The sequence below is a fragment of the Coenobita brevimanus genome, chromosome 1 (assembly GCF_032717465.1).
Source record: "Coenobita brevimanus isolate Jiangsu-jjx chromosome 1, ASM3271746v2, whole genome shotgun sequence".
NCBI lineage: Eukaryota > Metazoa > Arthropoda > Malacostraca > Decapoda > Coenobitidae > Coenobita > Coenobita brevimanus.
This window is the reverse complement of record NC_136954.1, coordinates 57,153,229-57,166,672: the sequence shown is the minus strand read 5'-3', so window position 1 is coordinate 57,166,672 and position 13,444 is coordinate 57,153,229.

Sequence of the window (13,444 nt, the reverse complement as noted above, 5' to 3'; positions counted from 1 at the left end):
ACAACACGACACATATATACAGAGATAAATACCCGTAGACAGACACACAGACAGACAGGCAGAACAACAAGACAGACACTGAGGGAGAGACAGACAGACAGACAGATACTGTGGTACATGGGTAGGGAGGACGAATGATGGGTAAATGAAATGTGTAAGTAATACGTAGGTAGGAAGGTAAGTACGGAAGTAGTAAGTGGGTGGGTAGATGAGAGAGAGAGAGAGAGAGAGAGAGAGATGTTTGACCTTAGGCAGTTTACCTCTCTCGTCTTTCTCTCACTTATGTTCTCTCTCACTCTCTCTCTCTCTCTCTCTCTCTCTCTCAAAAGGAAGCAAGAAAGGAACGAAAAATGTAACGAAGTTACGAAAACGGTGAGAGAGAGAGAGAGAGAGAGAGAGAGAGAGAGGTAAGCTTCGTCTGTTTGACCTCAGGCCTTCTACCTCTCTCTCTCTCTCTTTCTCTCTCTCTCTCTCTCTCTCTCTCTCTCTCTCACCCCGAGCACGTAGGGAGAGAGACCCCAAGGGAGAGATTACCCACACCGTCCCCCCCTCCCCACCATATAAACTTGGGCCAAAATACAACAGTCTCCCCTTTTATTTACATTTCTTCTCTCCGTTTTCTATTTACCTCTGTTTTCCATTTACCGACTCGTAAATTATTTTCTCGCCTTGTTTTCTTCTTTTGCTTTTTTTCCCCAGTTTGTGATACTGTTTGTTGTTTCTCTCTCTCTCTCTCTCTCTCTCTCTCTCTCTCTCTCAGTACGGTGGCGTGTATTACGAATTTATACAACTCTGGAGACATTTTCCGAACTGCTGGGACTCAAAGCAAACCCCCAAAATACCACAGTCAACCCTCAAAAAAAGCATTCCTGTAACAAAACCCTAGTTAGTCCTTACATCTTTTTAGTAATCGACTGCTGGGCAACACTTTCCCTTTGAATCATCTCCTTTTCCTCTTCCTCCTCCACCTCTTCTTCTTCTTTTCCTCCTCCTCTTTCTCCACCTCTTCTTCTCCTCCTCCTGCTCCATCCTTCCATTTCCTTACTATTTTTTATCTTTCTTTTTCGTCTCTTATTTATATTTATTCTAGCTGTGTCCATTTTCTGTTATTTTCATTAGCCTCCCCTATTTCAATTCAGCTCTCCGTTTTCTTTTATTTATTTTCCGCCCTATCGCTGCTGCTTTAATTCCCTGTTCGGAAAGGGGAGGTGAGAGAGAGAGAGAGAGAGAGAGAGAGAGAGAGAGAGAGAGAGAGAGAGAGAGAGAGAACTGTGAAAAGGGAGAGAAAAGATATTTGAAGGCAAAGAGTATTGAAGAACGGATACATTTAAGCAGCAAAGAGGGGAATGGGAGGAAGAGGAAATCACAGAGGAATAAAAACAGAAAAGAGTAATAAAGAGGGGAAAAGAGGAAATAAGAGAATGTAATAAAGATGGAGAGTAACAAAGGAAGAGTAATAAAGAGGGGAAGGAGGAAACAAGAGAAAGTAATTGAGAAGTGTAATAAAGAGGGGAAGTGAAATAAAGAGGGAGGGTAATTAATAGGGGAAAGGAGTAATAAAGTGGGGAAAGCAGTAACAACGAGGGGAAAAGAGTAAAGAGGGGAAAAGCAATAAAGAAGGAAAATGCAATAAAAAGAGTAAAAGAGTAAATGAGGAGAAGAGAGCAATAAAGGAAATGAACAATAAAGAAGAAAAGTAATAAGAAGGGGAAAAGAGTAATAAAGAGGGAAGGTAATAACGAAGTGGGAAGAGTAATAAAGAGGGAAAAAGAGTAATAGAGGGGACAAGGGTAATAAAAAAAAGAGTACCGAAGTGGGGAAGACTACCAGAAAGAGTAACAAAAACGGTAAAGAGTTTTAGAAGTAGAGGGAAAAAGTGCAACAAGGAGAGGAAATGTGATAAAGAGGGGAAAAAAGAGTAATAAGAAGGGGAAAGGAGTAACAGAAAAAGAGAAATAAAGAGAATAAGTAAAAAAATAATAATTAATAAAACAAGGCAGTGAAGAGGATAATAAAGGAATTAATACGATAAATAGAAAACAAGATAAAAAGACAATAGAGCAAATAATATAGAGGAAATAAAGGAGGAAATGTTCCATAAAAAAAAATAAAAGAATAAACGATGTGATAAATGAGAAAACGGGAAATATATAAAAGTAAAAATAAATAGATTAACAATGTCATAAAGGAAAGGTGGAAAAATATAAATAAAAATTAAATAAATCAACGAAGTTATAAATATGAAAAATAAAAATAATAAATAATAAAGAAATAAGCAATGTGTTAATGATAACGAACAAGGGAAAAGGGAGATAAAACAATAAAGAATGTGATAATGATGTTAATGGAGAGGATAACTGGATAAAAACAAAGAAATGCTGATAAATTACGAAGGAGGGTGAAAGAAATATCATTATCTATCTATCTACAGTAACTACCTATCTATCTACCTGTCTATCTGTTTACCTATCCACCTCTATCAATGTACCTATCTACCTGTCTGTTTATCTATCTACCTCTATCTATCTGGCTGACTGTCTACTCGCATCCATCTATTTACCTACTTGCCTATGTGTCTATCAATCGAGAGAGAGACAGAGAGTTTATAAAAAGGGGGAAATGGACGAAGCAAATGAATGAAGGAAAACGAAGAAGGCAGGAAAAGAACGAAGAAGAAAGGAGAAGGAAAAGAGAGAAAAATGAAGAAGGGATTACACACAGGATTACACAGGAAAGCAAACAGCAACAGACCTTATGGTCCTTTCGAGGCTGCTTGTTAGAGAAAACTATGACTACAAGATCTAACTCTACATGCTGAAGGATAAGGACAGTAAAGCAAGAAGGCTCCCCCCACCACCAAACCCTCAAGGAAAAAGTGAGAAAAACCACCATGCAGCATGGAAAAACTGACATGGAAATTTTATAGGAAACACTGGAAAGGAAAAGTCACATTCTATAATACTTTATCTATAAGCTACCCGATAGAGTAACCTGAAAGAGAAAGTAAACAAATAAAATAATAGTTACGGCATGACATTATAAACCGGTACATTGAGTTAATGGGAAGTCTGTGGACATAACGTGGAAGCTACACACTGCACAGTGTGGATGTTTAGGGGTGGTGCGGCAGCCTTGCCTGGCGCTTTTAAGGTAGGCAGCAGTCAATCAGGCCCTAGCTCCGTTTGCTCCACTGAGACAAGGAACTCACCCATGTGGGACAAGTACACAAGTTTCATCCTGAAGCAGTGACCCCTGGTACATTGAAAAAATCCCGATGGTGGTCACTTGACTAACAGGGACCCTCAGCCCATCACAGGTCGAAAGTAAGATTAGTGACCATTAACTCAGGGTTATCTGTGCAGATCCTAATCTGTGCTTATATTGCTTTCTTTGCACTGGGGAGATTGAAAAATATATAAGACAGGTGTCTTAGATAAAAGGGGACTGCACAGTGCACAGTGTGGATGTGCAATGCACAGAGTGGATGTTTAGGGGTGGTGCGGCAACCTTCCCTGGCGCTTTTTAGGTAGGCAGCAGTCAATCAGGCAATAGCTCCGGTCACTCCACTGAGACAAGGAACTCTCCCATGTGGGACAAGTATACAAGTTTCATCCTGATGCAGTGACCCCTGGTACATTAAAAAAAATCCCGATGGTGGTCACTTGATTAACAGGGACCCTCAGTGATCCACATCCCATCACAGGTCGGAAGTAAGAGTAGTGACCGTTAACTCAGGGTTATCTGTGCAGATCCTAATCTGTGCTTACTGTATATTACCTCATTTGCTTTGGGTAAATCGAAAAACGTATAATGACGTGACGTGACGCTATGTTAAGTTTACGGGGTGTCCTGTAGACACGAGGGGGCTGCACAGTGTGGATGTTTAGGGGTGGTGTGGCAGCCTTGCCTGGCGCTTTTAAGGTAGGCAGCAGTCATTTAGGCCCTAGCTCCGTTCACTCCACTGAGACAGGGAACTCTCCCATATGGGACAAGTACACAAGTTTCATCCTTAAGCAGTGACCCCTGGTACATTAAAAAAATCCCGATGGTGGTCGCTTGACTAACAGGGACCCTCAGTGATCCACAGCCCATCACAGGTCGAAAGTAAGAGTAGTGACCGTTAACTCAGGGTTATCTGTGCAGATCCTAATCTGTGCTTATATTGCTTTGTTTGACTTGAATAAATTGAAAATGTGTAATATCGTGACGCAACACTATGTACGGGTACATTGTTTACGGGGTGTCTTGTAGACAAAAGGGGCATGAACTTACATGTACCGTAGCTATAAAAGCAAGTTATTCGGACAGAAAAAGAGTCAGCTGAGGATTCTCGTGCAAATACTTGTCTAATTTGTTTTTGAATGCCTCAATTGAGATACTGTTCATGGTATCTGAGGGTAATCTGTTCCAGATATTTACAATTCTGTTAAAGAAGAAGTATTTTGCTTCGTGGGATTGGAATCGCTTTCCCATGATTTTGCAGCCATTACTTCTGGTTTGACTCGACCGGTCTATATCAAAATATTTATTCATGTCTAAGTTGTCATATCCCTTCATGATTCTGAAAACTTCAATAAGGTCCCCTCTTAACCTGCGCTTCGTTAGGCTAAATAATTTAAGTTCTTCAAGGCGTTCCTCATATGGTTTGTTTCTAAGTCGTGGTATCATTTTTGTGATTCTTCGCTGAATTTTCTCTAATTTTTCAATGTCCTTTCTGCAGTACGGAGACCAGAATTGCACACAATACTCAAGATGGGGGCGCACTAGCGAGTTGTACAAGGCAAGTATGACTTTTTCCGATTTAAACTCGAAAGTTCTTCCAATAAAACCCACTAGCTTGTTTGCAATTTTAACCGCATCGGTACACTGCTTGCTTGGTTTTAGGTCATTTGATATTATCACACCAAGATCCTTTTCACTGTCTGTACTTGATAACTGAATATTGTTCATTTTGTAATTTGCATGGACACTGTTACTTCCAATATGAAGTACTTTACATTTTTCTGTAATGAATTTCATTTGCCATTTTTCTGCCCAACTTGCTAAAGTATTAAGGTCATTTTGTAACTGCTGCCACTGTAATTTTGAAGTGACTTTACTGGTTATTTTAGTATCATCTGCAAATTTGGATACTTTGCAATTTAGACCCTCATCAATATCATTTATATAGATAATAATAAGTATCGGTCCAAGTACTGAGCCTTGGGGAACGCCGCTGATCACATTACGCCATTTGGATTCCTTTCCGTTTATCACAACTCGCTGTTTTCGGTCTGAAAGCCAGTCTTGTAACCATTTTTGCGTATTTCCTTTTATTCCATGTGCTTCTATTTTTCTCATGAGACGCTTGTGAGGGACAGTGTCAAATGCTTTCTGAAAGTCGAGGTAAATTATATCTACTGCTCTTGAGTCATCGTATGATTTGTAAACATCATGGAAGAAGTCCAGTAAGTTAGTTAAGCATGAACGACGATGTCTGAATCCATGCTGCGAGTCTTTAATTATATTATTTTCTTCTAGATAATTAACTATTTTATCTCTTATGATTTTTTCCATTAACTTGCACACTACTTATGTTAAGCTGATTGGTCTGTAATTTCCTGGGTGCGACTCATTTCCTTTTTTGAAAATTGGTGTTACATTTGCTAGTTTCCATTCGCATGGAACTTTCCCAGTACTTAATGATTTATTGAATAAGACAGAGAGTGGCAACAGTAACTCATGTTTTGATTCTTTGAGAATTCTCGGTGATATTTTATAGGGGCCAGGGGTTTTGTTTATGTTCGTACTATTTATGGCTGAAAGGATATCGTTATTATGGATAGCATAGTTACTAAGGACTGTGCTATTTGCTTGGTTTGTGGGTAACAGTAGGTTTCTGGTGGTGTTTTCTACTGTAAAAACAGACGCAAAGTAATCGTTAAGAATGTTTGCCATTTCGACCTCATTTTCAGTGTGTTTGCCATTGTTTGTTTCTAGAGGACCTATTGATGTAGTCATAACCTTTTTCTTTCTAATGTAACTGTAAAATTCTTTGGGATTTGATTTGCACGTATTAGCAATGTGGATCTCCAGTGCTCTTTTGCTTTGTTTAATAAGTCTTTTCGATATGCGGCGTAGATTATCGTACTGTAATTTATCATCATTATTTTGTGTAGCTTTATATTTATGGTATGCCTGTTTTTTGGCTATTAAGTTACTTTTTATTTCAGTGGACCACCACTTTGGTTTACTATTTCCAGCTGGACGTCTGTTACGTAGTGGCACACATGACTTTACCACTTCATTAAATTTTTTGGTGAATATTTCCCATGCTTGGTTTATGTTATCGGTTTCAGACATTTGACTCCAATCTGCAGTTGCAAGTAGCGCTCTGAGCCTGCTGAAATTAGCTCTACGATAATCTGGGACCTTTTCTTTGCTCTCCGTTTCTTTTACTTTTTCAGTAGTAATATTAAACTGTATAGTTCGATGATCACTGGAACTAAACTCAGGTCCTATTTCAACGTTACGTAGACTACGTGCGTTAACATAGCAGACTCTAATTCCGTTCCAAACAGTTGGTGATCTGACTTTGTGGGTATTTACGTTAAGGTTACTGTTCCTGGACGTGCCACGTTTTTTTATCTGAAGAGGGCGACTTTATCTTGTAAAAGTCTACCTAGCCGTGCCGCTCCTACTGAGTTCAAATGGAGACCATCTTTCTGGAATAGAGTATGTTGCCCATAAAACTGGTCCCACAGATTGACAAAGTCGACTCCCTCTTGTGTGCAGAGAGATTTGAGCCGGTTATTTGTGCTGAAGGCCTTATCATAGAAACTGTTTTCTGCCTTGATCCTTGGGAGTATACCAGATATTATCACATTAGTGGACTTAGTTTTGAATCGTTTGATCATTTCCTGATACTTTGCTAGCAATTCCTGTGATCTATTGCGCTTCAGATCATTTGTTCCAACATGGATAACGTATAGAGTTTGATCATTTGCGTCTTTTGTGACCTCATCGCTAAGATAAGAGGAAGTGGGTGAGAGAGGGATGGGAGTGAGTGAGTGAGTTAGGGTGGGGAAAATGGCAAGGGAGAGTGAGTGAATGAGGGATGGAGAGAGAGAAAAAAGAGAGCTGAGTGAGTGAGTGAGTTAGGGAGGGGAAAGAGGCAAGAAGGGAGTGAGTGAGTGAGTAAGGAGGAGAGATGAGAAAGCGAGCGAGTGGGTAAGAGAAGGAGGGATGGAAATGAAGGAGGGAGAGAGGGAGGGAGGCAAATGAGGGGGTGGAGGGAAAAAAGGGGGAGAGATGGAGGAAAGACAAAGGCAATTAATCAATAAACTGAGTGACTGGGAGGGAGGGAGGGAGGAGATGTGAGAGTAAGAAGGGAGGGAAGGAGGGGGGGGGAGGAATGGAAAGAATGGGGTAAAGAAGAAAGGAGGGAGGGAGGGAGGGAAGGTAAGAAAGGATGGAAGAAAGGAAAGAAGAAAGGCAGGAAGGGGGTAGGAAAGAATGAATGGATGGATGGAGGGAAAAAGGGAGATAGGGAGGAAGCGCGGAGGGAGGGAGGAGATGATAAACGAAGACGAGCAGCAAATAAAGGAAGAAGGTAAGGAAGGAAAGAAGGAAGGAAGGAAGGAAGGATGCAGGACTGGCTGGACAGATAAATGGATGGAAATGAAGGAGGGAGGAAAGGAGGTATTGAGAGAAGAGGAAGGAGGGAGATAAGGTAGGGGAGGGAGGAGGAGAGACGAAGGAGGAAGTGGTGGGGACGGAAGGAGGGAGAGGCAAGCAGGAGACGGAGGATGGGAGGGAAGGAACAAAGGAAGCAGAGGGAGTAGGAATGAGGGGGAAGAAATGCAAAGTAAATGAAGGAAGGAAGGAAGGAAGGGAAGAAGCTCAAAGTAAATGAATGAATGAATGAATGAAGGAAGGAAGGAAGGGAAGAAGCTCTGTATGAAGGATTTGAGGGATGAAAGGAATGAAAGAAGAGAGAGGGAAAGTGGAAGTGGAGAGAAAGAAAAAGGGGAAAGGAAATAAAAGAAATAAAGAAGATAGGAGAAAAGAGAATGGAAACGCAGGAGGGAAAGAAAGGGAGGAGAAGTGAGAAAGAAAGAGAGAGGAGGGAAAAAAAAGAGAGGAAAGGAGGGAAAAATGAAAGGCGGAGAAGGAAGGAGTGGAAGGAAAGAAAGAGAGAGGAAGGAAAGATGAAGAAGTGAGAAAGAGAAATGAAGGGGAAAACAGAAAAGGAAGAATAGAGAAGAGAAAGATGGAAGGGGGGAGAAGAAACAAAGGAAGGAAGGAAGGAAGGACAAACAAGGGAGAATAAAAAAAGGGGGAAAACAGGAAGGAAAAAGAAAGGAAGCAGGGAGTGAAAAATGATGACGGGAGGGGGAGAAGGAGAAGAGAGGAAAGAGGAAAGAAGAATGCAGACAGGGAAAGACAAGGAAAGGAGGAAGAGAGGAAGTAAAAACATGGAAGAGAGGGGGAAATAAAGAAAAAGACGAAGGAGAACTGGAGAGAGAGAGAGAGAGAGAGAGAGAGAGAGAGAGAGAGAGAGAGAGAGAGACGTAAATAATAATAAACGCAACCAGCAAAACATTTCATAAATAAAATAAATAAATAAAAAACTGAATAACATACATAAATCATTCCTGGGTTCTGTTCATACTGCATTTAATTAACAGAATATATATACAATTCTATCTACCAGCCATTCAGACCATCTAACTATCTCCCTAACTATCCATTCATCATTTAACTATGTGTCTATCTATTCATCCATCCATCCAACCAACTAACCTACCATACATCTATCCATCCATCCATCCATCTATCTATCTATCTATCTATCTACCTACAATCATTCAGACCATCGATCAATCTCCCAAACTATCCATTTTCATCTATCTGTCTACCTACCCATCTATATCTATCAATCTATCCACTCATCCATCTATCTATATTTCATCTACCTAAGTACAGACTACACAGGTGTATTTCTCTATTAATTAATGAATCTAACTACAGGTGTGTCTATATAAGTAATCTAACAATCTACCCTTATAAATCTATCACTGAATCTACCTATCGAACTACCTGAGCCTATTTTTCCATCTACCTATCTACCAGTGAGTACTTATCTATTCCTACGTTATAGTCACCTACCTATATACCTGTCTATCCTTCCATCTATCACCTAATGAGCTTATTTATCTATTCCAATCAGTATACCTATCTATCCCTCCCTCTATCCATCGTCTTATCTGTGAGTCTTATCAGTCTATTTACATTTCGTCCAAGATCATCGATAACAACGCTTCTAAACCTCCCTTATCACCAATCCTCTTCCTCCTCCCCCTCTTGCTCATCCTCGGTCTTCCCCTCCTCCTTCTCAAAAATCCCTCCATTTATAAACACACTCCTTATCTCTTTATCATTCATCACTATATATGAATCAGAAAATTTTACATACTCCAAATTTTCGGTTTTAATAATTATGTTCGACTGCTGGTTGAAAAATACACCTACTTCGAGAATGATGATGATGATGATGATGATGATGGTGATGATGGTGATGATGATGATGATGATGATGATGATGACTCCTTTACTTCAAGAAATGTTTTAACCTGTATCTGGGGGTAGAATTACCGTGGCAATTTAGTTATTGTATTCTTAATGGGAAAACTAATATGACTTCTAAAGCTCTGTATGTTTTCCTCTGTGTTTTGCTAGACTAACACAAAACGATGGTGCTCGTCACGAAGAAGTGCAATGGAAAGGATGTAGGGCGGCCTTCTCCCTATCATGAGTGTTATCCATCCTACCACCAAGCGATATATTAATTACGGAACAAAAGCCTCGTACTGAACGGGTTTAATTGGCCTGAGATACCTCACTGGAATGCTCTAATTAACACACAAACGACGGGGTATAATTAGCGGGTAATTAGGGGGTTATTTGCTGATTTAATTACCCAATCTGACCTTGCCTCCTGCCTTAATACCGTCTTGGAGTGCTTGGGATACTTGTGTGTGTGTGTGTGTGTGTGTGTGTGTGTGTGTGTGTGTGTGTGTGTGTGTGTGTGTGTGTGTGTGTGTGTGTGTGTGTCATCATTAGTAGTCATCATCCTCATCATCCTTAGAATAGTCATATTTAATCTCCTATCATTTCCACCACCACCATCATCATCATCATCATCATCATCAACCACTACCACCACCACCATCATCATCACTTCTACAGCCATCATCATCATCATCATCATCACCTACTGCTTTAATGAGGGCACCCCATCTCGCCTGCTTCCCTAATAACTTCTCAAGTGCTTGGAATTCTTCGGAGATCATTAGTATTCCAAGACAGGGAGTGAGGTGAGAGTAGCGCGTGCTTAGGTTCGTCATCTTTTCTTCTTCTACTACATTTACTTCTTAGTTTTCCTCTTCCGCTTTTCTTCCTTTTCTTTGTTTTCCTCTTCCTCTCTCTCTCTCTCTCTCTCTCTCTCTCTCTCTCTCTCTCACACACACACACACACACGGGATGCGAACTTCATCGGGGGGGGGGGACATGCTGCCCGCCAGCTTCGGTTTAAAAAGTTACAAAACCCAGATTTCTTTCACACTTTTTTTTTTTTTTTTTTTTTTTTTAAATATTATCAGTACCTAGTTTTTGCACTTTTTTTTTTAATACCCAAAAAGTTACAGTGGTCTTTTACACCTGGCATACAGAGACCCAGACACGGATAAACTGACAGACACAGAGTACGACTGGCACAGACAGACAGACAGAGAATATGAGTTAAAAAGAGTGACAGATGAACAGACAGACAGACAAAGAAAAACAGACACAGACAGACAAGAGGATGAGAAAGACACAGACACAAGCAGGCAGAGGTAAAATAAGTCAAAGACAAATAGACAGACAGACAAGGGATAAGAAAGACAGACAGACGCAAACAGACTGAGAATAAGGAAGGCACAGACAGACAGATAGACACAGAGAAAAAAATATGGCACAGAGAAAGAAATACAGGCAGACAGACAGACAGAAACAAACAAACAGATGGAGAGAGATAGACAGAAACAGAGAGAGACAGACAGACAGACAGAGACAGACAGAAATAAACAGAGGCAGACAGACAGACACAGTACCAGCTCTGCTAATATTCTGTGGAACGCTTAACAACACAATGCTCTATGTTTAAGTAATCAAGTCTTTGGTCCGGAACATCAAAGACCAGGTAAGAAGGTCGTCTATTTGGTCTTTAAATTGGTAAAGGGCGCTGAAGAGGAAGGTGAGTGGATGAATGACATAACATGAGAATATCTATCTATTTATCTATCCATCTATCTACCTATCTATCTATCAATCTATCTACCTATCTATCTATCAATCTATCTACCGTATCTATCTATCTATCCGTCTATCTGCCTATATATCTGTCTGAATGGATGAAGTGGTTAAGTGGAGTGGATGAATTACATTACTCTTGAAAATCTCTCTCTCTCTCTCTCTCTCTCTCTCTATCTATCTATCTATCTATCTATCTTTATATCGCATTACTGGAAAAGGGAATGTGAAGATGATGAGAAAATGAAGTTGAAGGTGATGATGATGAAGCTGAAGATGATGATGATGATGATGATGATGACACTTGTTGAAAGGTGTTACGTTCAGCTTCAGTACGTTCCGTGTGTGTGTGTGTGTGTGTGTGTGTGTGTGTGTGTGTGAGAGAGAGAGAGAGAGAGAGAGAGAGAGAGAGAGAGAACGACAGGGAGGGAGGGAGGGAATCAGAGGTCAAAGGTCGTGATTGTCAGGGGAGGGAGGGAGGTGGGGGGAAGGAAATAAAGGAATGGCACCAAATTAAAGGCTGTTTGGAAGTAAAAAAAAATAATAATAATAATAATAATGAGAAAAAGAATAAAAGAACAAAAAATAGAGCAGATAAAAGTCTGTGTAAAAACCAGATAAAAAATGAAAAATAATAAAACCTCATACTGAAGGGTTAAATAAAGTGCCTGTGAATCCTGAGAGAGAGAGAGAGAGAGAGAGAGAGAGAGAGAGGGTGGAGGAGGTTATAATGGCCAACCACATCCCAATTTCATTTTCTTGAAAGCCTGGAGCCTCCCTCTGGCAAACACGACCCCGACCTCTCTCTCTCTCTCTCTCTCTCTCTCTCTCTCTCTCTCCAACTTTTCCTACTTAACCCCCAACTCTCTCTTTCTCTCCAGCTTTTCCTATTTAACCCCCATCTCTCTCTCTCTCTCCCTCCGCACACATAACCACCCCCCAAAGATCCAACCACCTCTCAAACTGAAACCCCAATTCACTTCTTCACCCTTAAGTACCAGAACCAGGGTATGTACTAAATCAATAAACATATAAATAAAATAAAAAAAACTAAACCCACACCACGTTTCCAAACTCCACACGGATGCTTCAATATCCAAACGTCGCATCAATGGACCATAGACTTTTTTTAAACCTACTGACCGTGAGATTAGTTCCGGTCGTGAGATTAGTTCCGGCCGTGAAATCAGTTCCGGTCGTGAGATTAGTTCCGGCCGTGAGATCAGTTCAAGCCGTGAGATTAGTTCCGACCGATAAAAACAACAACGGCAGACAGAAAGACGACGACCAAATGGCGCTCAATCGTACCCTGTGTGTGTGTGTGTGTGTGTGTGTGTGTGTGTGTGTGTGTGTGTGTGTGTGTGTGTGTGTGTGTGTGTGCGCGGAAAGTCTTTTACGTACAGCTGCGGACAAGAAATTCGTTCCACTTCTTGGTTAGGTAAGGAGTGGTTGGTGGAACTTCGGGGAGTGGTTGGAGGAATTTCAGGGAGAGGTTGGAGGGATTTCAGGGAGCTGTTGCCTCTCCTGATACTGAAAGGACTCTCCCTCCGTGCTATGGGATCTTTGTATGCGGCATGTGTTTGGAGTGTAATGCTGTATGGTAGTGGGACCTGGACAGTAAAGGAAGAGGATATTTGTTGGCTCAAACGTACAGAAATGACAATGATTTGGTGGAGGTGCAGTGCGTCCTTGAATGTGAGACCTGGGGGGGCTAGGTTTACGATGGAAAAGTTCAGTAAGGATGGGACTGGAGTGTATTGGTGTTGTAAAGAGAAGGGGTAGACTGAGATGGTTTGGGAGGAAGGATGGAACTGGAGTGTATTGGTGTTGTAATGAGGAAAGGTATATTGAGATGGTCTGGGAGGAAGGATGGGACTGGAGTGTATTGGTGTTGTAATGAGGAGGGGTAGATTGAGATGGTTCGGGAGGAAGGATGGGACTGGAGTGTCTTGGTGTTGTAATGAGGAGGGATAGACTGAGATGGTTTGGGCATGTGGAGAGGATGGAGGAGGACAATTGGACGCGGGAGAAGTATGAATGTCGGAGGTTGGGCAGCGTGAGGCAGACCGAAAAAGACGTAGGACGAGGTTATACAGTGGGACCTCAGGGA